Source organism: Sander lucioperca, chromosome 14, assembly GCF_008315115.2.
Source record: "Sander lucioperca isolate FBNREF2018 chromosome 14, SLUC_FBN_1.2, whole genome shotgun sequence".
In the NCBI taxonomy this organism is placed as follows: Eukaryota; Metazoa; Chordata; class Actinopteri; order Perciformes; family Percidae; genus Sander; species Sander lucioperca.
Genome location: NC_050186.1, coordinates 21,615,902 through 21,639,457, shown reverse-complemented (window position 1 = coordinate 21,639,457; position 23,556 = coordinate 21,615,902). Strand labels below are relative to the sequence as shown.

The 23,556-nt window shown below is 40.2% G+C and overlaps 1 protein-coding gene and 1 long non-coding RNA gene across 2 annotated transcripts in view; both read left to right on the top strand.

The window, feature by feature from the left end:
- The window catches only part of pvrl2l (PVR cell adhesion molecule related 2 like), a 325,590-nt gene that overhangs the window by 248,240 nt on the left and 53,794 nt on the right, over positions 1-23,556 (top strand). The gene's annotated exons all lie outside the window — the stretch shown is intronic.
- Positions 22,471-23,556, top strand: part of LOC116047078 — a 9,625-nt gene continuing 8,539 nt past the window's right edge. The window contains exon 1 of the long non-coding RNA XR_004104312.1: positions 22,471-22,563. This is a non-coding gene — a long non-coding RNA (uncharacterized LOC116047078). The remainder of the gene's footprint in view (positions 22,564-23,556) is intronic.

Genomic DNA, 23,556 nt, shown 5'->3' with positions numbered 1-23,556 from the left:
TCTTTTCAATTGTGTTAAAGTCTTCAAATGAATGCCATGGTGTCACGGCTGGCTGAGTGCTGAAGCAGGAAAAAAAGGATTCTGGACCCAAAATGCACAACACCACAGGGCAGATGCAGGTGTAGAATTTATTTAAACAGCAAAAATCCAAGGTTTTGTTAATCCTGAAGTGCAAAAATCCAGGTAGGCAATCCAAAATTATACTCCAAAAGTGGCAAGAAACAGATCCAACACGACTGAACAAATACATGGGGAACAAGCAGGAAACACAGACTACATATACAAGGTAACAAGGGTAGAAACGAGGGACAGGTGACATGAGGGCTGAGGAAGAGGTGGAAAACATCAGGCCATGGCACACAATAGCTGTGTTGGAAACCGTTCCCTATCACGGTAATAGTGTACTATATATAGTAGTGTGTTCACCATTTTGTAGTGGTGTTCGAATTCTCCGCTGTTCATTTCATTCACTATATAGTCCACTATAAAATACCCACTATGCACAGCTAATTTGAGTGTACATACAATGTACCTTACATTTTACTCCCGTATCCCACAATGTTTTCCCCGAGAAGAAGAAGAAGCAGAAGCACCCGCGGAAACTGAAAAGGAAAAATGGAGCAGGCTTTCGTTTCTAAACAGTGTAAATGTAACATGCAACATATATACACCCTTTTACTATTCTCCGGAGGGCTCCGTTTGTTTCAGGGACGTATTAAAAATAATTTTGTTTCAGTTTGTTTACATGATGCTGGGCGCGCCAGCCTCCGTCACACAAATAACCAGCGCATCTACTGACACAACAATATTTTCAGTGAGTGTCCGAAATCTCGTTTGGTCATTCCCTATATAGTTGACTATTTAATAAACACTATATAGGGAATAGTGAGTGAGTGAATGAGGGAACAGCTAATCACACAGAAAACACACAAGGCAGGAGGTAAAACAAGGCATGACACAGGAGAAACAAAGACTACAAAATAAAACAGGAACCGAAGCATGAAAACATAACCAAGAATGGTACAGGGGAAAAAACAAAACAAAACAGGAAAAACTACAACTGAAAATCTCAACAATGACACATGGTGGTGATGACGATAACGTTATCCAAATGCTACAAAAAGGAATTGTAATTTAAGTTTCAAAACAAAAGTTTGTAAGTTTCAAAAACAAATTCCTATATAACTTAGATGGTTTTTACAGTATTAGTATTCGTTTTTAGATCACCTTCAAAACAACAATCCACCAAGTAAAGAGGCAGTAAAACTGAGTGGTGATTTTATCTCTACACTGTCTTAAAGTAATTATCAGACAAAAGTGCAGTATAGCAGCAGGAAGCCAAGCCCTTGCAGGCTGTGTGATTTACACCAGTTAGCACCAGCTGTATCAATATATTACAGTAGTGCTGTTTAAAACGCCTGTCACCTCCTCATGAATTTTAATGAACATTGAATCACTATGGGTTTTTTCACTCTTGACTAACTTTCACCAGGAACCTTTGACATGTGCAAACTGTAGCATTATGCAGAAAAGTGCAGTCTGTAAGAACTCTGTATTATGCGTAGTGATGTATTTTCTTTTCTGTCATTTTAGCTCTGTACTCCAGCACATTTGAATTGAAACAATGACTGAGGTGAATGTGCTGAATTTCAGCTTTAAGTGTATTCGAGGAGAAGATACCTACTGGGTGAGCAATGTAGCCTTTTATATTTCACATTGTTCCTCCAGACTTATATCAATTCAGCAGAACAGGCAGGCAGTGAAACCAAAGAGTGTTTAGGGTCAAACTGTGAGATGTTCTGAGTGGTCTAGTCATTCTCCTGACCTCACTTATGGACCGCACTCACTGAAAACAGAAGTAGGAGACAACGAGTACTGATGTTGTTTCAATCAATCAATCAAACTTTATTTATAGAGGACTTTAAAACAACCAAAGTTGACTAAGTGCTGTACAGAATAATAAATAAAGACATAAAATACATTACTCACACAGGCATAAAATACAAACTGAATACAAATAAAACAAGTTAAGTTCAAGTTCAAGCAAGTACAAGCACTTTATTGTCATTGTGTAGCACAATGAGATTACTTTTTGACAGCCCAAGGGTGCACTAAAAAGTGATAAAATGCATGTCTGGTAGTACTGGAACAATTGAATAAATATAAATAAATCTTTAAGTCTATCTAGAATAACATATACTATAAAATAACAACATACAATGATAATATAAAAATAAAATAAGCTAAAAATATAGGTAAAAGTTAAGTGATAAAACATATAAATGTATATAAGATTTATATATGAATAAGAGCTAACCTTATATAAATAGGAGCTAACCATAAGTGCACAAGTCATTGCCACATGGTTATATTGCACAGTAGTATTACATAAGTAGCGACATTTGTATTGCACATTACCATCCTGATTATTGTTACGTGCCATTTCCAGAGTTCAGTAGTGTTATGGCAGTTGGAAACAAGGCATTTTTCAGTCTGTTAGTGCGTATTCGGGGTAATCTATGGTGCCTGCCCGATGGGAGGAGCTCAAACAGTCCATGTCCAGGATGAGTAATATCCTTGAAGATGTTCTTAGCCCTTTTCACACAGCGGGTCTTGTTGAGGTGTTCAAGTGATGGCAAGTCAGTGCCGACAATGGCTTCAAGCCAAGAAAGAGGCATAAAACATGAGAAGACAGCCATACAGTAAAACAATAAAATCTAAATGTCAACGTCTGGTGTCAAAGGCCAAGGAGAAGAGGTGGGTTTTAAGACAAGATTTAAAAACAGACAGTGAAGAGGTCTGTCTAATGGGCAGAGGAAGATCATTCCACAGCTTCGGAGCTGCCACATGCAAAGGCACGCTCCCCTTTGAGCTCACACTTTGTCCATCTATGACAACACATGGAAGTGGTTTTGCGATCCGACGCCCCCAATCATGGTCCAAAATGCAACTTTCACAAGTGTGATGTGGAAACTTGAAGCCTCCAGTGCGCACACAGTGAGCATAGTTTTAGTGACGTAGAAGACAGCTTGTGTCAGGAAGTTTTGAAGCAACTTTATGATTTAAAAAAAAAAAAAAAAAAGAAAACATAAAAAAATATTATTCCAAGCAAAATATTATGGATATGTCTTAAACATGTCTGGAGGAGATCTTTAAGTTTATGTTGACTTGTCCATTCTATCCACTTGAACTGGGTGGAGTAATGTACTGTACTGTACAAATGTGATATGGATGGAAGCTCTCGTTTAAACCACAAATTTGTTGTTTCATCTCAAATCAAAACAGAAAATGTCACTGTCCATAAAAACTACAATGTATCTGCACCAAAGAATCTTACAGATACTTTCTTCTTTCTTTCTGTCTTGTGTTCTTATGTGTACAGTTCTTTTGGGAGTCTTTCAGATAATACACAAACGGTTATATAATCCCCTAAAGGATTTTTTTTTTCTACTGTGATTAAAGGCAATTGGGTGTCAGTCTTCTACCTGTAATCCCAGTGAATAACATCCTCCTGGGTATTATTTTTCATATTTCAGAACGCCTTACATGATAAATTACAAACATGCTTGTTTTTCCAAGAATTGTATTGTGTTGTGTCACATATGTGGCCCACCTCTCATGAGACTCCAACACATTTTCATTCTTAAATGAGAAAAGGAAATGCACTGAGTCATATTTATCTACAAGGCTTTGCTTTTGAAGCTACCTCTGTACATAAATCCAGTAATTATGGGATTACCATAACATAAGGGATTACTGATCACGGCACGGGGTAGTTTTAAATACTTCACACACAAATTCTGATGTTGGCAGCAGCACATTATGAATGGGACAGAGCAAAAAATCCAAAGAGAACCTCTGGTCTACGTTGATAATTTTACAGCAGTTTTATAGCATTCCCATTTTCTGTGATGATTATGATTGCTTTGTACTGTTTTGTATGTTGTATACTTCAATTTCTGGATTTTTCCTCAACACAGTCATGAAGAACCTTATAAAATAAAAAAGTATAAAAGTAACACTGAAGGAAAAGTGAGATACTATAGGTCACAGTTACACTTTAATATCTAACATTACAAAAAACACATTTCACCTTTTAATCACTTTTGAGAATGGTTACATGTAGGCACAGTAATGTGACTTAAGTGGGATCACGCATTCAAAAAGGCAATAAATGCAGATTTTTGCTTAGTTTTTATGTCGGGACTCCAGTCTGCTTCTTCAAACTGGGGGCATGCCGCCACCACTACTGTAGGTCAGAGATCTTCAACACGGGGTCTGGGACAATAATACATTAACATGAATCCAACATATTATATGTAAAGATCTTTTTGATGATAGGCTTACTGGCCTATAAGGTAGCCATCCACAGATGCAGTTACTGTTCCACATTTTAACATTAAAACATGATGTATAAATATACTATGACTATGTCAACAATTATTATTTTAACACCTTAGTATTGTATGCCCCATAAAAAGGTATATCTAAAGTCTTTTGGCCGCCCTACACGTTATTGTAGGACCAGTTTAATATGCAACTCAATTCTATACATTATATATAGTAAGTAACTGTCTCTTTTTCAGATTAGGGGTCCTTGGCCTAAAAAACACTGAAGACCCCTGCTGTAGATAGGTACCTCACACAACCCCATTTCCAAAAATGTAGAACCATCCCTTCAACGAACGATCGATTGTTCAGTACTTCTGTTGTTTCCCAGAAAAAATAACATTGCTTCCTTTTGACCACTCAGCCTATGTATGACGTAGGCTTAGTGTGTGTTTAAAGCAGCAAATATAAGAGCTTTCTTGTTAGAAGGATGAATCACTGTTGTCTTTCATCAATTGGCAACAAAAAGACCTGTTACTACTAAATATGGTATAATAGGTATGGCCTTAAAATCCATCCTCCTCCAGCATCTCTTTCTTCATTTTTCTTCTTTCAATCAGTTTTTTCTATAAGCTTCTTACTCCTCCGCTCCCTTCCAGGCTCTGAAGAGGGCTCAGCTGAGCGCTGTCACGCACTGTCACTCCTTTACTTCATCGCTCCATCATTCTTATTGCCCCTCTGCAGATCTGGGTATTCATCTGTCCATCCATTTGTCTGCTCCCTTTAGCCTGACAAGTGGAAATGACGAGGAGAGACAGCAGGGAGAGGAGAATAAAGAGAGGCGATCAGAGGGGAAGGGGAAGGAAGGGAGAGACAGGGCGGATACTTGGGGGAATGACTAAAAGGAATTTAAGACACAGAGAGAGAGACAACACACAAAAAGAAAGGTGATAAAAGAGACAGAGGGGCACAAGAAGTGCTATGAAGAGAAGAGAAAGTTGTCAACATTTTGACCATGAATACTAAAGTAAGTAAGTAAACAAAGGTTCACCTCTCAGACAGAAAATGTTTACAGCATAAATGCAGTATTCGAGACTGTCCTCACCAGAAAAACAACAGCATTGTTCGTTTGCCAAAAATGATGTATGTTTAGTCTATATCCACAACGTTCCATTTCGGGGATTGTTCCGTTGTCACCGGAAATTCCGCCAGATGTCCTTTTCGGCCGGATGTCTGTTACCGTCCGCTTTCTTTGTTTTGGCATTTTAAACTCCGGTGTATTTCTGAGGACTATGGTTAACTGCTCCTCAGATCTCTGCAGGGTAAATCCAGACAGCTAGCTAGACTATCTGTCCAATCTGAGTTTTCTGTTGCACCACTAAAACAACCTTTGAACATACACGTTCCACCAAAACAAGTTCCTTCCCAAGGCTATTTTGCAGCGGCACTGTGGCTCCGTCCGGCGCTTAGCACTGCCCATGAAGATTCTGATTGATTTAAAGAAATGCCAATAAACCAGAGCATGTTTTTCTCCCATCCCGGAAGGACTAGCTAGACCCTCCTCCGCAGCGCTGTGGAGGAAGGACTGGCAAAGCGAGACTAAGGCCTCCTGCACACTGCCTGCGTGACACGCACGTCTCAGGCGCAGCACGGGGCACGTCGAAAACGCATGCATGCTAGAAATAGGACCGACACCTATTTTTTACACAACACGCAAGCGTGTTGGAAGCGTTTCCAGGCAAAATAGAACACGAAAAGATGTTTATATGTCATTTTGACACAAATACATTTAATAAATGACATTTTGATGTTTGAAAGTCTCTAAGTTTTGACATAAATGCAGATATAAATGTAATTTAAAACAATAATAAAAAATTATCGATTTTCAAATATTGCACCTGTCAATACAGAACAAAATATTCTGCAGCCTATTTTGCCGTCAATACTGCCGACGTTGTCTTTGCTGTAATCAAATCAGTATATATTTCTGTTTAACATGAAGTATACTACTGCTTGAGTGCAGTAAATTTCCACAACTCTCTCCCCATATGTCGAACAAGGGTGATCCAAATCACATATCAGCGCTGCGTCAGACACGTTTCTGGTGTGTAAAGACATAGAAAACACCACGCAACTGACACGCAACAGAAACGCCACGCTCACGCCACGCAGCCAATGTGTAGGAGGCCTAAGGTCTACCTAAAAACCACCGCTTCTGACCCTGCCACAATTATGCCCGTTGTCAGGAGCAAAAGGGAAAGTAGTGTGACGTTGTTATTGCTAAACCTCTTAGCAGGCGTTCAAACCGAAAACAGCCCTCAGTTTAAATTAAATGCAAGAGCCTGTGTAAGTGGAGGTGTGTTGCTTCAGGTACCAGTAAGATGATGGAATATGGTCCAGGAAGTCTTGGCAATATATTCATGAGCTTGGAGGCTTTTTATAAGATGCCAAAACCCTGATTAATAATATGTATTATGTCATAGTATCACAGTGACAATCATTTTATCGTTTGTTGCAACGATCGATAAAGTAAACAGATTCAAACAAGAGTTTTTTTCCGTCAATGATATTGCATGTTGATATTGTAACAGTTAGCTTTTAATGACATCGGTGCCGTGTTGTCATCGATTCGTCTTAAACGCTTCGTTAACGAAATTACAGTAGGTTTCAGCTAAAACTTGAGTCAAGTTGAATTTTTTTGGGACCACTGTCAACGGTCAGCGTTGGTTTTCTTCAACCACGACTGTAATCTTTTTCTAACCATAACCTAACTTTGACCATTGAGGTGGCAGATTAAAAAACGCTCTTATGAAATATTTTTGTAACATTCATATGCATTTTGGAACTGAAAAATGCAGTTGTCTTGCTGTTAAAGGTCTTTCTGTGGTGCTAGAAACTGAGATGGCGAACCCTGGCTGAATTAATGCAACCAAGAGCAGAAACATTGAATTTTAAAATGACATTGGCATAGAATTAGTGGTGTCAGTTAAACGCGTTATTAACGGCATTAACGCAAACCCATTTTAACGGCGTCAATTGTTTTATCGCGAGATTAACGTTCTTTTTGGCATAGCAAACTTTGTAGTTTTTTTCACATGCTGTTGCAACAACTAATAACTAAAAACTACAACACCACACCGGATCTAGCTAGACTGGAAACAAAACAACAGGCACGCCGCACACACTTGTTTGGGCTTGCGAGCCGGCCAAAGAGTAGTAGGCTACCGTTACGTTTTGTTTTTTACATTTTTATTGTATTCCCTAATCATTTCCAGTTCCTTTTGTTTGGCAGCCCATCTTAAGTTTCAAGACTTTAATCAGCTGTGTTAAGGTGATAACAAGCTGCTTTCAATTCTTTAATTATTCTGTTTCTTTATTGTATTATTTATTCAGGGTCAGAGGTTAACATGGCCTGAGGCAACAAATACACATTAAATATCACACACTGGAATTGAGACTGAAAAGGGGGACATAAATGCTTTTTTACATTCTGCCCTTTTCTCCTGATGCAGCCACCGTCCCCTGTGGGCCACCGTAGATAAGTCATGATAAGTTATGACTAGCCGATTCTTTGCAGCGTGCTCCGGGTGTGAAAATAAAATGGTTTCTGAGTTGAAAACAAACTGTGTTTGCAGCCTGGAGTGGAGGAATGTATCTCTGTTTATGTGATGGTATATGGTGATTTAAAAAAAAAAAAAAAGTTTCAGTAACGGACTACAAATAGACTGTTTACCAGCCAACACACAAGCAGATTAATTTATAGGTCAACAAAAATCCCCCTAGAGAGGAACAAATTCCTTTAAAATCAGATTGAGAGGATAGAAGATGTCCTCTGGAAGAAAATGTACTTTCCTACCTGGCTGGGTGGCTTTAACAAGGTCTTAAAAAAAGTCTTAAATTTGACGTTCTTCCCTGCAGAAAGAGACAAAGTATATAGAGAGAGATAAAGAGAGATAGTGGAGAAACACCGGGAGCGGCGTGTACCTGTTTTTGACGGATGTGGGGTGAAAGGCGAAGAAAATGGGTGGCCGGGCGGCCCCACGGCCCTGACGCACTGCCTTGTGGGTAATGGCCACTGATGCGTAACGGCCTGGTTGTGTTTCTCAAGGGTCCAGTTCAATTAGAGAAAAGTAGAGAAATTGTGTGTGTGTGTGTGTGTGTGTGTGTGTGTGTGTGTGTGTGTGTGTGTGTGTGTGTGTGTGTGTGTGTGTGTGTCCAGTATGTGTGTTAGAGAGAGAGTGATGTCTGAGAGGATCTGATTCCATTAGGGAATAGCCTATAAGATGCTGGTGTATATAGTAGTCCATTTCAATTAGAAAAACAATCTTGTATCACTGTGTTTATGTCTGTGTCCATGTTTATTTGAAGAGAATATGGTGACTGTGTGTGTGTGTGTGTGTGTGTGTGTGTGTGTGTGTGTGTGAGATCTTGGTTTAAGATGATCAAACAGCTTACTTTATGTTCCCTTTTGTTCATCCTGACTTTGCACCTTCTGTCTCTCTCTCTCTCTCTCTCTCTCTCTCTCTCTCTCTCTCTCTCTCTCTCTCTCTCTGCCACTCTTTCTTTCATCTCCACCTCACACACTTCAATATTCCCTCTCTTTTTGTTTCTCTCTCTTACTCTTCTCTTTCACACACACACACACACACACACACACACACACACACACACACACAGACAGACAGATCTATATCAGCAACCAGCATGGACTGAGCTACTTTTCTTTTTGACAGAGGGCTAATGGGTTTTTCTGTCTCGTCAGGACAATTACCCACCTGTTGGATCTCTATTTCTCACACACACAAACACACACACTAATGTAGCAACAGTGCAATACATTTCTTATATTATACTGTCACCTTCCCAACCTCAATAGTGTACAGTGGCACCAAAGTTATCATAGCCTATCACAGCCCTGACACTTATTTAAATGTGTGTGTGTGTGTGTGTGTGTGTGTGTGTGTGTGTGTGTGTGTGTGTGTGAGAACTGAACGAACTGAGAGCCAATGCCCTGTTTCTCCACGAATATAGATCAATAAGTTTGATGGTCTTTACCGAAACTTGGCTCAACAGAAATCACACTGCTGAACTAGTGGCTGTGGATGGTGTATGTGAATGAGGAATATTGTCACCCAAATAATATGTCCATTAAGACACATACTTGTACCCCAATCTCTGAGATAATGACTGTCAGTGTTCACCCATATTATATCCCTCATGAATTTTCACATGTGGTTGTGATGGCCGTTTATGTGCCACATAGAAATGTGTCTAAGGAGGCGGCTGAGGAGATACAAGCGGCAGTGTACAGGATTGAGTCTGCATCGCCTGACGCGTTTGTTGTGATAACGGGGGATTTTAACCATTGTATTGTAAAGTCAAGTGGGTCACACTACTATCAGCATGTCAAGTGTAACACAAAGGGCGAAACGGTCCTCGACCACTGTTACACTAAGGTCAAGGATGCTTATATGTCCAGAAGTTTGCCAGGTTTGGGCAAGGCGGACCATAATCTGATCCTGCTCTGTCCCAAATATATCCCACTCGTAAAGAGGCACAAAAAGGAAACGATCACGGTGAAAAAGATGACAAAAGATGCGATGGAGAGACTGAAAGATTCGTTTGAAAATACGGACTGGGCGGTTTTTGTAAATAGTGCCAAGGATATAAATGAATTTACTGAATCCGTCTGTGGATATATACATTTTTGCAATGATATGGTTGTGCAGGAGAAGAGGGTTAAGGTATATGCAAATTGTAAACCATGGATGAACGCTGAAATTAAAGGAAATCCTTTGCTAGGGGAGACAAGAATACACTGAAAAAGATCCATAAAGAACTTAAAAGGGAAATAAATAAAGAGAAATATCGGTATAAATGCGAAATAGAAAATTATTTTAAAGAGAATGATATGAAGAAAGTCTGGGAAGGAATGCGGTTAATGAGTGTATATGCAGGGAAAGGGAAGGTAAATAGATCTCAGTTAAATGGCACAAGGGAATATGCTAATAACCTAAATCATTTCTATAATAGATTTGACAAAAATAGACTTTTCTGATGAAAGACAAAGACTCAAGGATATGAGAGCACAGAGGATGATAACTATACCCTGCAAACAAATAATCAGGAGGTATATGGTATGTTTATGAGGCTGAAAGCTACTAAAGCAGCAGGTCCAGATGGACTGTCTCCAAAAGTATTAAAAGGCTGTGCTTTTCAGTTAGCAAGTATTTTTTCAAGTATTTTTAATTATTGTTTCTCTCATGAAGTGTTACCGGATTTATGGAAACAATCTTGCATTATACCAGTACCTAAAAAGACAACAGTTGAGTGTATGAATGATCTAAGACCAGTGGCTCTAACCTCCATAGCTATGAAGGTATGTGAGAAAATTGTGTTAAATAGTCTGAAGCCTCATGTAGAGCATTTTCTTGACCCCTGCCAATTTGCTTATCAGAAAGGGAGAGGGCCAGAGGATGCTATTGTCTGTAAACTGGACAGTGTCTATACTCACCTAGATGCAGGGGGACGGTGTGTGAGAATTCTGTACTATGATTTTAGCTCAGCATTTAATACGATACAACCACACGTCATAGTAAATAAGCTTTTAATGATGAAGGTTCCAGGTGTATTTATTTCTTTCATTCTAATTTTTTTAGAGAACAGGTCTCAATTTGTCAAGCTAAACTCAAAAGTTAAGTCAGACAAGATCATGACAAACACAGGGTCACCTCAGGGAACTGTTTTATCACCCTTTCTTTTTACCTTTTAAACCGCAGACTACCGTCCACAGCAGGCAAGCTGTCAAGTTGTTAAATTTGCTGACGACACAGCGCTCATTGAGTTAATTGAAAATGATGACTATAGTCACTATCAAAATGAGATAAAAGCTTTTGTTGATTTTTGTGACACTCATTTCCTAGAACTCAATGTTAAGAAAACTAAAGAATTAGTAATTGATTACAGGAGAAATAAGATGACAACTGAGGCAGTGGAAATTAAAGGTTCAGTAATAGAATGAGTGAGCACATACAAGTATCTGGGCATTGTTTTTAATGATAGGCTAACATGGTCAGATCATGTCGACTTACTGATGAAAAAATTAAGTCCACGTGTATACTGTATGAGGAAGTTGCAGTCCTTTAAGGTGAATACAGATGTGGTGAGAATGTTTTTTATGTCAGTGATATGTAGTGTTTGGAGTTACTGTGTGGTGGGTTGGGTTGGGAATGCTTGGATAACCGAGAAGGCAAGGATTGATAGAGTGACTAAAAGGGCTGGAAAAATGGTAGGAGAGTTAAATACAGTGGATCAAGTATATGACATCCGTCTGGCAAAAATGAACAGAAAATAACGAGGGACCCGGGTCACCCTCTTCATGGTGATTTGACGGGCAGAGTTATGGAACGTAGTGGTAGGCTAAGGCCTCCTGTGACACGAAATAAGCGGTATGCTCTCTCTTTTATACCTCAGACTATCAGACAGCACAACAAGCACTTTAAACGTACATTTTTATGACTTTTGTATTGTATTTATGTATTGTATTATATTGTATTTATTGTATTGTATTAGGCGGGTATGAGCACTGTAATTTCCATTTTTATGGATGAAATAAACTTGACTTTGACTGACTTTTGTGTGTTAGTTATCGTCAAGGCCTCTTTACAATAGCCGTTCCCGACCTGTCGCGTGACAATGTGACGTTAAAATAACGTAGATCTCGCTGGCGCGCCAGGATTTAAGGTGCGCGACCAGAGATCTGTTCTTCCTCATCCATTGACTCCAATATCAGGGACGTCGTTAGGCCTATTTTAGGGGGGCTGAAGCTACCCCAAAATGTTCCTAAGCCCCCCTAAATAATAATAAGAACAACAATAACAATTCGATTTATCCTCATTTATATTTAGACGCAACAAATGATATATATCCAGCTACAAATACCCTGGGGACTAAGCCCACCCTGTCTTTCAATCCTAGTGACGTCCCTGTCCAATATCATCTTAGCCACTGTTGACATTGACATCAATGCTGCTGCCAGTTCTGCCGTTTTTTTTACCTTTTTCTTCTTCTTCTAGTCCGTAGAAATAGCAAAGTCGGTAGCCTTTCCTCAGTTGCGACACCTCTGTTAACCTCTATACATTGCACGTGGGATTTTGCAAATTCCCAGATTTTTGTAAAGAAAATATCCCTCTCTTGTTAATGCGAGCCTGTCCGTCAGACACTGACCTTGAGAGAAAAACGGAGAGAGGATGAGAGAGGGAGAGGGTTAGAGTGGGAGAGGGGGAGTGAGAGCTTTAATGCAATTCAGAGTTGATATAGTGAGACTGTCCTCCACTGTGCCGCATAATAGGCTATAGTGCTTTCCATTTAAATCAAGGCCCCAGTTTATTTGAATTAAACCAAATCCAATCAGAGGCAGACTGTTGGGAAATCACCTCTGGGCATAGATTGGAGACACGTTTACACACACACACACACACACACACACACACACACACACACACACACACACACACACACACACACACACACACACAGGAAAAATACTAAAACACAGTGTTTTTTTATGCTTCATGCTTGAGTGGTGTGTGTTTCTGTCAACCAGTCTCCTGATAACGTTAATATACAACTAATTTGCATTACCAAATACAATACCTTTCTTTTTTACAGAAATGAAACTGGATTATATATATATTTTTTAAATCAATATAAAGAGGAAACATGTTGAATGTATCTGCAAAATGTTTACTGTTAACATTTTTCATTTGTTCTCCCTCCAATATCTGCTCCTGGCAACTAAATAAAGAGGTATATGGTTATCATACAATTTGTTGTTTGTTTCAAATTAAATAATCCAGACAACATCACAGCTAACAGAAAGCCTTTTGAGTGTAACTTGTTATCAATATATTTACAAAAAGAAGAACCTGCTAAAGGGTGGGTGAAATATTGCCTACAAAATTCAATATATCTCCTAAAGTCTACCTAGCAAATTATTTAGATAGGAATGTTTTTGTAATTGCTTCCTCAGGATAGCTTTAACACAAGATACTTTAAGTACTAATTAACCCTTATTCATTTGGTCAACCAAAGTGTTTCCTGGATATAAGTAATAGGTGTTATAGAGCATTAAAATTTCTATGGTTATGTTTGGTCAACAGAACACTAGGTAAAGAGTTAGGGAAAGATTGTGGGTTTGGTTAAGTATTGAAAAAGTCAACACTGACAAGAGAGGACATGTCAACTTCAATTCAACAATATTTAAAGCTACTTTAGTGGATTTTGTGCCACTGTAGGACAGCGAAACAAGCCTAAGGCCGCGTTCAGGCTCCCTGTGTCGGCCGTCCGACGGTCCAGCAAAGACCGACTCAACTTTTGGAGAAACGGAACCCCACGTCACGCTGCGGTGGCAAGTCATGTAACCAGAGATCAGACTTGTTGTTTTTTGAGCTATGGTTTGAGGCGGTGTGAGAATCCCGTACAGTAAACGGGAAACATCACTGCCTCTATCGCTGCCACAAGAAAGTTTTAAAACACTATGAGGGTAAAAAAACGAAACACCAGCACTGAACTGCCCGGGAGTTTGTGTAATAGCTGAATGTTTCCTGCAACAACAAAGCACTCACTATGTCTCGCTCGTCTCTTTTCTTTCTCTCTCTCCTGTGAAATAAAGCTGCCTTCAAGTGCGGTTGGAAACGTCGAGATCTATAAACTATCTGACGGAAAACAGTAATTGTGAAATATGAAGTCCACTTGTGATTTGTTGGGGTGGTTTAAGAACACAACAGGACGTCGCACAAATGGGCTGTTTCATTGACCCACCCCCCTGCCGCACTACCCTGCGGCAGATTGCTTTTTTTGGTCTCAATTGCCCAGTAAAACACAACATTGACGTAACAACAAGTTAAGGCAAATAAAGGGTTACTTATTTACCCATCCAGCAGATATGAGGCAACATTAGCGTTTATTTGAAATCTTGTTTCTGGCCAATACGTACTGTCCTTTTACAGTAGCTTTGTTTTGGGCTCCACCAATTATTGAGGAACATATCTGCTAAACGCTCTACTTTGTTCACAAGCTGTTTGCTAACTCTGTCCGTCTGATGTTTGGTGCTGGGCAGGTAGTGTATAGTTGGTATATCAGAGTTTGAAATGAATGAAAACAGCTGCCTGCTGCTGCTGGAAATGTGGTTGATATAAACAGAGTGGCCAAAACCTACCAGAACAAAACAATCAGCTCAAAAATGCTTAAATGCTCCATATAGAGGTGAGGGAAACTGAAGAGTTCTGTGATAATTCTGTGTGGGTTTATTAGAACAAGAAACACCCCTCACATTATTTGTCATTTTATCCTAGGTTAATATGAAAGGTTATGATACAGCACTGCAGAGGAGGGTCTGGCTAGTCCAAACAGCATTCTGGGATGGGAGAAAAATGTGCTCTGGTTTATTGGCATTTGTTTAAACCAATCACAATGGTCTTGGGTGGTGCTAAGCGCCTGACAGAGCCATGGTGCCATGAATAGCCTCGGGAAGGAACTTGTTTTGGTGGAACATGTGTACGTTTAAAAGTTGTTTTAGTCGTGCAACAGAAAACTCAGATTGGACAGATAGTCTAGCTAGCTGTCTGGATTTACCCTGCAGAGATCTGAGGAGCAGTTAACTATAGTCCTCAGAAATCCACCGGAGTTTAATTACAACACGAAGAAAGTGGAAGGTAACGGACATCCGGGTGAATATAGCGTGATCCGACGGAATTTCTGGCAGCATTGGAGCAATCCCAGAAGTGGAACGTCGATATAACGTGGATATAGACTAGTGCCGCTTTAACCAAAACCTTTACCAGGTGTAATTTCCCCTGTAATTTCTGAGTGCAAACATAATTCATGCACAAATTTAGTTTCTTTCAAAACATATCTGCCTCAATTTAAACACATTTTGTAGGTTTCTGTGTGTTTCCCACTCCACAGCAGAAGAAAGACACCTTGACTTTTAAGGCGGGTTTTCTCCAGAGCTTCTACATTTTAAATGAGATATCTCAGATTTAAAAAAGAATTTGTCTCCTGCTAGTAGACAGTTATTGGCAGCATGAGCAAGAAACACTCTCTAGGTTATGTTTTTTAAAGCTGTGAGTCATGCAAAGACCTTTTCATTCAGGAGTGACACAGAGCATTTGAAAGGAGTTGACCTCATTTAAAAAGTGATTGATGGTATGAATATAAATCACGTCAGCCACTTTTAACGGTCGGAATCTTTGTAAAAACCTCTGTTTACTAAATGATGATAAACTTGATGATACAATACTCGATGGTAATAAATAATAAATCTCTCGAAGCACCATTTTCCAAAAAGGACATAGTGTTTTGGCTTTAATGGCTCATAAAAAGCCACATGAAGAATTCATGCCAAGCTGTTTGACCCGAGCCCTCGCATGAAAAATTCTCACAGATGCATTTAAAACCACTTGACCAATGACCTGGATCTCAATTACATATTTTTGTGAGAGGAAATGTTCAGTTTGCATGTTAATTTTCAAACTGGCACCTTTTTGTTGGCGTTTCATTTCTCTAATGAGCTTTTAGCAGTAACAATTTTGCTGCTGTTTCTCAGTATTGCGCTAAGCTGCAAGGGTGCCAGTCCGGGTGTTATTCCCACACATGTTGCACTGATTGTCCTCAACACGAACATCTAATAGATCCACAGGGTCACACCTGCGGGACAAAATGTTTCTTTCTTCCTGAAGTCAGACTTAGAAAGTGTTAAACATTATAATATATAAATACAGCAAGTGCATTACCAAGTAGGGATGTCACAATTTCGGGTTTAAATCAAAAACTGATCGAAATTTCGACTATTGAAATTAAAAGCAGGCTTGGCGATTCCCCCATTATTCTTTCTTTCTCCACCTCCGCCTACTTGGGTATGTCCGAAGAAAAACAAAAAAACACACAAAGCGTAGCTTACCAGCTGGTAGCATGTAGCTAAAGACACAAGGTAATGTTAGCTTACCGGCAGCCTGCAGCTGCATTTTTCCAGACACAATGGCCACCGCCGGAGTCAGAGATGACGGAGAAACAACAGAATTGAAAAAAAAAATCCTCCTGCTTCCCTGAAGTCACAGGTGTGGCAACATTTTGCCTTCCCCGTGAGTAAATTATAGAAACAAACAGCAAAGGTAAAGCACGTGGGCGCCGATGGGACTCCATGGTGCGTTCAGGTGCACCTCGTTAAACTAATGGTGCATTCATTTGCACCTCGTACACTCTGAGCAACTCAAACTGTTGTTTACCCTTCTATATAGCAGAAGGGTGCCTAGAGGCTCTTATTGTGGCATTTCCATCCCTGTTGGAAAAAAAAAGTTTAAATCAAAAATTGAATCCAATCATGACCTTAAAATTGAAAGTCAAATGAGATTGTGGATTTGGAGGATCGTGACACCCCTAGTAGCAACTATTTCATATTAAATTACAGATGCTTCTGGCTACTGCTACTTACAGTTTTTCTCCACATACACACATCAGGAGCAATTTGAGTTTTGATTCAGCGTGCTCTAGGTCACTTCGACATGTGGAGAGTAGAAAGAGCCGGGATCAAACCAAAAACCCTACAATGGACGAGCCACAGTAACAAAACAAAAAAAGAAAAGAAAAAGTGGTGCGGTAGTGACATTGAAAACCATTTCAGCTTATGAATGCCTCTCACGAAGAACAAAAAAAGCAATACGGCCAAATACACACATCAAATGAAACAACTGACATTTGATTCAATCAATGAACAAACAAAAGCAATCAGTAAACTATGAAAATGTTTGTATAAAATAGACATGATGGACACGTTTTTCATTTTATCTCCGAACACATCTTAAGCCAACACCTTTGCCCCGGCTTTCTCATCCCTCCCTCCCCTCTCTATCATCCATGTCTCTTGCTTGTTGTCCTCGGGTCAAATTTGACCCGTTTTCAAAGTTTTTATATCAGACATTTGGGCTTTTAACCAAATTGCCCCAAAATAACATGGATGGTTCCATTCAACGCTCTTCACAAGTGAAATTAAGGATCAGCTCTCTACTTTCATTGACTTTTGGGTGTTTTAATCAATTTTATAGCATTATCCTGACTAAACATTTGACATATCTGTGATTATCCATTACCTTCATTACTCTGATCTTAACTATTAGTTAAAATCATTCATAATTTCTGCTTTTTTCTAACACAAAAATTAGATAATTTTATATAAATGAGGTTTATTGACCATGAATTCCAAAAAAAGCGACACAAATGTCAAAACAGTGTCTAAAAAAGTGTTAATTTTTACCTGGGAGGACAACACAAGGGTTAATCTACCTCTTTACCCAACCTTCTACACTTCTATTCATCTTATCATTGCTCCTTTCATCCTCTTCAACCCTTCCTCCTCCATTCGGTTTGGAAGGTAAAGCCCTCGATGTAGACCTTCAAGCCACAAAACGTGAAGTATCACGAGTAAACACATTTTCAATCATGGTCGACCGTAGTGAGAATAAAACCTCTAACCCTGGCAGCATCGGTGCCTTGCTCTTTTAATCGATCTACGGCAGGAAATTAACCCAAGAGTGACTCGGTCAGCCTCTTCGTGTAGTTCATTCCAGGAACTTCTACAACTTTCCTAAATATTTTATTATTTCTTGCCACCAGTTTCTAGGCTGTTGAGACATCATATGTTCAACACACACACACACACACACACACACACACACACATTAGTGCGAGCAGATGCCAGCCTACGGGCTCTTCATTGGGTTAGCCGGCGCTGTAAAGGTCACAACAAATTACAAGTGGTCAGCTTGCCTCTGTCTACAGCGATCAGAACAGTAGCACTGACTCTGTCAGCAGAGAATTACACCATTGACCTTTGTGTGTGCGTATGTGCGTGCGTGTGTGTGTGCATGCGTGTGTGAGTACGTGTGTATTTGTGTGAATATGAGCATACGTGTGTTATATCTTTCTCTGTGCAGATTTTTTCTATGCGTGTTCATGTTCACGGATGTATTTATGTTTTTGTGTGTTTTTATCGATGCATTTTTATATATTTGTAGATAGATAGATAGATAGATAGATAGATAGATAGTAGGGGTGGAACGGTACACTGAAGTCACGGTTCGGTTCATACCTCGATTCAGACATCACAGTTCGGTTCGGTACAATGGAGGGAAAAGCATAACAAAAATGCAGAAGGCAATTTTTTTTATTGTGCATGTCTCAGGCTGTACCACCTAGTGTGATCCAGTCTCTCCCCTGAGCTAGCTGCAACAGCCTGAAGTGTATAAAGTAAGATGTAAACAGTAGCCTAAACAATAAGTAGGCTACCCCACATCATCTCCAGACTCCATCTGGAACTTGTAAACAAAATAAGACATGCACAGACAGAAATCGGGTAGCTAGTAGTGTGATATGGGAGACAAGGGCTGCTCTCATATGTGAATGCACAGAGCAGGGGTATTAAAAGAGCAGCTTCTTACACAGAACAGTTGGCGAATTGTGGCGTTAGCTTCACACGCTAACAGCGCAGCTAGCAGCAAACAGCGAAGCTAACGGCGGAGCTAACAGCTAACGGCGGAGCTAACGAATAACGGCGGAGCTAACAGCGGAGCAAACAGCGAAGCTAACGGCGGAGCTAACAGCTAACGGCGGAGCTAACGGCGGAGCTAACGAATAACGGCGGAGCTAACAGCGGAGCTAACAGCGAAGCAAATGGGCCTGGAAGCCATTTGTGGTCGATGCAAGAAGGGATACAGCTACAGTACATCCGTGTTTGGTTGTATATGGAAGGGACTAGTTTGCTTCGTAGGGGCCAGAGTGATAGAGAAAGACATGACTCTGGTGTGGACTCACTGGACCGACTTGACATGTAGGCGGAGCTCGGGAGCTTCAGCGCTAAGGCGGGGCTACAGATTAGGTGTCCCTAAGAAACACGTATGTAACAGTAGTTCCACATTACATTAATTCATTTGCACGCGAGTTTTATTTATTTTTATACCATGTATTCTCCGTGTAAATTCATGTACCGAACCGAGACGCCCGTACCGTTTCGGTTCAATACGAATACATGTACCGTTCCACCCCTAATAGATAGATACTAGATAACTGGGAAAAGCAAGTTAAAAGGGCATACACACATACAGAAAATACAATAAATATACTAGACATTATAAATAAGATAAAATAAGATCACAAGATATAAAAAATACCAGAACACCTATTTAGAAAATATACTCAGATGAATGAAAAAGAATGTACATGTATGTACAATTGTAGAATAAAAATATACAACCTACATCCATAGTATGTTTTCCGTCAGTCTCTGTCTCGTCTCACTCGAGCCACCGTACCTTTAGGTCATTGGCATTCTGCCCGGGCCTTGCACTCATAGCGACACTGAGATTATTACTGTTGCTGCCCTCTGTTATTTACGTCATTCTGTCTGGTCTGTGTGTCTATATATATATATGTGTGTGTGTGTGTGTGTGTGTGTGTGTGTGTGTGTGTGTGTGTGTGTTTACAGAGGCCGATTTATATCTTGAACTTGAGGAAAGGATATGAAGGATGAGCAGCAGTGTGAGGAGATGTTGTATAGTTGTATTTTATTTATTATTCATGCTACTTTATGTTTGTGTCACTGGTTACGTATTTTCGCCTCTCTGCTTGACTCTTCTTGTCAGTGTGTGTGTGTGTTGACTTACTTATGAGTGTGTTCTTGTATGAGTGTGTAAGTACTGTATGAGTGTGTGAGTGTGCGAGCACTTGGCGTTTTCTTGTCGGCGTTGTAACATTCATCAGTGTGTACACTTCAACCAAGGCTACGGCAAAAAGAAGTCAACTGCAACATCCATATAATCTGCTGAATACAGACGAGTGTCAGTTAATTCAAGTAAAATGTACATCATTATACAGTGTGTGTGTGTGTGTGTGTGTGTGTGTGTGTGTGTGTTCAGGTGTATGAGGTGTGAATGTATTTTAGCTGTGCCATGTTTACGCAGTTGCACCTGTGTAGTTTCTGTGTTCGATGGATTTATCCAGTGTAAAGTAGATCATGTTTATTCAGATGTGTATTTGAGTGTGTGTGTGTTTGTGTGATTGAGAGCTGGAGCAGCGTAATCATCAACGGTGTAGTGATTATAGCTTCTCAACTCAGTCATTTGCTCACTTTTTATCCTACTCTCTATTATTTGCATGCGCTTTCTTTCTTTCTCACTCACTAACTTGTTATATCTCCCTGCCCTGCTCCCTCTTTCCCAAACCATAAATAATCCATTCATCCAAGGCTGCCTATGAAATGACAAAAAGTTATGGAGCGCTTTACAAATCCCCCCCACCGTCTCTCTCCCCCTCCCCTGCTGTACTCAGGATGCCTCTGCAGAGTTATGTGTGAGAGAAGAAAGGTGTGTGCTTGTTGCGGTACTGTAAAGCAACTGCAATAAAAGCCCAGTGAGATGTGTGTTTGTTGATGGTGGGCGTTACTTTGCAGCTATTCCCATTAACATTTTTGCCTAGTGAATTCCATGTTGTTTGCATTTAAAGTGATGTGTGCGTGTGAGAGGGAGAGACAAAATGACAGAATGAGGGCAAAACAGCACTTCATCTGTGGTCCTATAGCATGCATACATGCCTAAAGGCGCAAACACACAGCGGAGTTATGCTCATATTGTATATTACATGCAGAACCTGAATAAATAATAACAGGGAGTGACATGAACACATACACGCAGTGTATATGGCAGATGGGGAAGAGAACAGTGAGGAGAGGAGGAGGAAGGAGCTGAGAGAGCCAGATGGAGGTGAGGAGCACAGAGGCAGGTCAACTCTTTGGAACTCTCAAGGGATCCATAAAGTAAGAGTCCTTTCTTTTCCAGGACATCAAAGTACAAACTGGGTCACAAAGAGGGCACATGGAGGGGCAAAGTTTGAAATACATGTACAGGTCACCAAAAGCACCTGAATGGTACCAGGGAATTAAATTAAAAGTCGTATTATTTGCAGTGGTGATTGTTGTCCAGATGAATGTGAATTAGCACCTAAACTTTTCAAAATAATAAGATTGCAACTCACAAAGTATCCTAATCCTAAATTGCTCTGTACAATTGAAATTGTTTTTCTCAATCGTGGCGTCTCCACTGCGTCATTTCCGTGACAAACAAACAGCTAACGTCTCAGATTTACAGACTTTCCTTCGTCCATAATAAACCTAAAATAATGTCAACTCATTTTGCTTCTCAGATGCTCTGGTGTCTATAGTCCCTTTCCGACCAGAGGGATTTTTGCAGTTCCTAGAACATAACGTTCCCAGAACCCTTTTTTTCTCGTGTTCACACTAGAGTGCGGATCGGGCTGCATTTTTCTGTCCGAGCCCGGTCCGCGTCCGACAGAGCAGTAACCAAACCCGGCCCGAGCCTGACAGGCATTAAGATATTTATGTCCGAGCCCGACCCGAGCCCGACACAGTTAAAATCTCGTTTTTTTTCTCATACTAATGACACATGTACGTTTGTTTTTGTGGAAAGCCCGCTTTTATTAAGCAACTGTAGGAAGGCATTCGAAAATGTCAACAGATGAGCACATCAGCGCACATGGGGCAAGTGCACGTTAACACAGACGCACACCTACATAATAAGCTTTTGTAAATTTAAAATGTTCAATGCCAATCCCGCGCTAATGTGACCAAGCCGGACCCGAACCCGAACGTCATTTCTAAATATCTGTCCGAACCCGGCCCGGCCCGTCGGGTACCGTCGGGTGCTGACGGGCTCGGTTCGGGTATCCATCCTCTAGTTCCGACTGGACCAATTTGGGGATTATTAAGTTCCTCTGACCGCAGTTCCTGTAACTCTTTCAGCTCCTACATCAGGGCAGGATCTTTTCCCTTTTCTGCATAGGAACCCTTAGGGACCTAGCAACGTCTGAAACACAAACAGTACATATTCTTCTGTTGCAATTTGCCTACGTATGCTAACTCATAAGACAAACATCACGCATTCAACCAGCTAATTGTTAATGCTAGTTAAACTTACCCGTCGTTTCGTTTGCCTTTTGCACTCTGCTCTTGTATCTTCTTCCATCATATTAATTAGTATCAAATTACGCTGGAGCCTTCATCTTCTGTGTTTTTCAAACTCCGTTATGAGGATCCCGGCAGGGCACAACAGGAACATTCCAATGGCCTCCTCCATGCTGGTTTGTTATTGTATGTGGCGCTAAAGTCTAGTGACGACGCTATAAAGACCGTTGCCGTGCTTGCGTCACTCCCTTACCCCTCCTACCAGTTCCTGTGGCCACTTGGCCAGTGCAATTGCAAATGGTAAAACCGGTTTTGGGGTAGAGTAGTTAGTAGAACTGTTTAGAAGTGGACTGTTCCTATAACTACGTTCCTATAACTACTTGGTTGGAAAGAGGCTATTGTATCCATTTTACTTTTTGGAAAAGAGCAGGGTTCCCTGCTGGAATACAAGCCAAACTAAAAATCACTTGCACAGTTTGAACAGATCATTACAGATTAATTTAATTAGCTTCCCGTGGTTAAACAAATACAAAGGGACAGTCCTAGTCTCACGTTTGGCCACATAGAGATCTGATCTCAAACTGCAAAATCAATCAAAAATTCCTGGCACGCATTCCTATCTCAGTTATGTGTGGACACAAATCTGGCTGCAGACTGGATTTCCCAAGCAGCATCATTCATTTATTGGGCTCCCTGCTGATTGCGTACATGGTACACAGTGAGCAAACATGGAGGAAAACAAGCCCTCCTACGGCACTTCTACATTTCCTCATCCCTCTGCAGAGTGTAAAAAGACCATGTGAAACTGGAACCCAAAGACACAAACATCCTGTCTGCATTGTGAAGTCAATGATAAACACTTGTTTTAGTCTTGGCTGTTCAGAACAAAAAGAATAAGAGATTTTCTCATGCTCGGATCCATTTTACTAAAACACTATTCATAATGGAGCATGACAAAGAGATCTCAGCCCAGATCCAGACATGACTCACGATAGATGTTTGATATATTTTGTCTCTGTGATGGTGAACCATGACACCAGTTAGCCTGATGGGAGTGCTTTGACCAATGAGAAGTTTTATGGAAAATACTTTTTTTCTGTTGGTAGGTGTCTATAAAATCCAATAACAAATTTCTTGAAACAAGATTAAAGATTACCAGTTATCCTAAATCGGTGCAAATGGTAAATTAAAGTAATTTT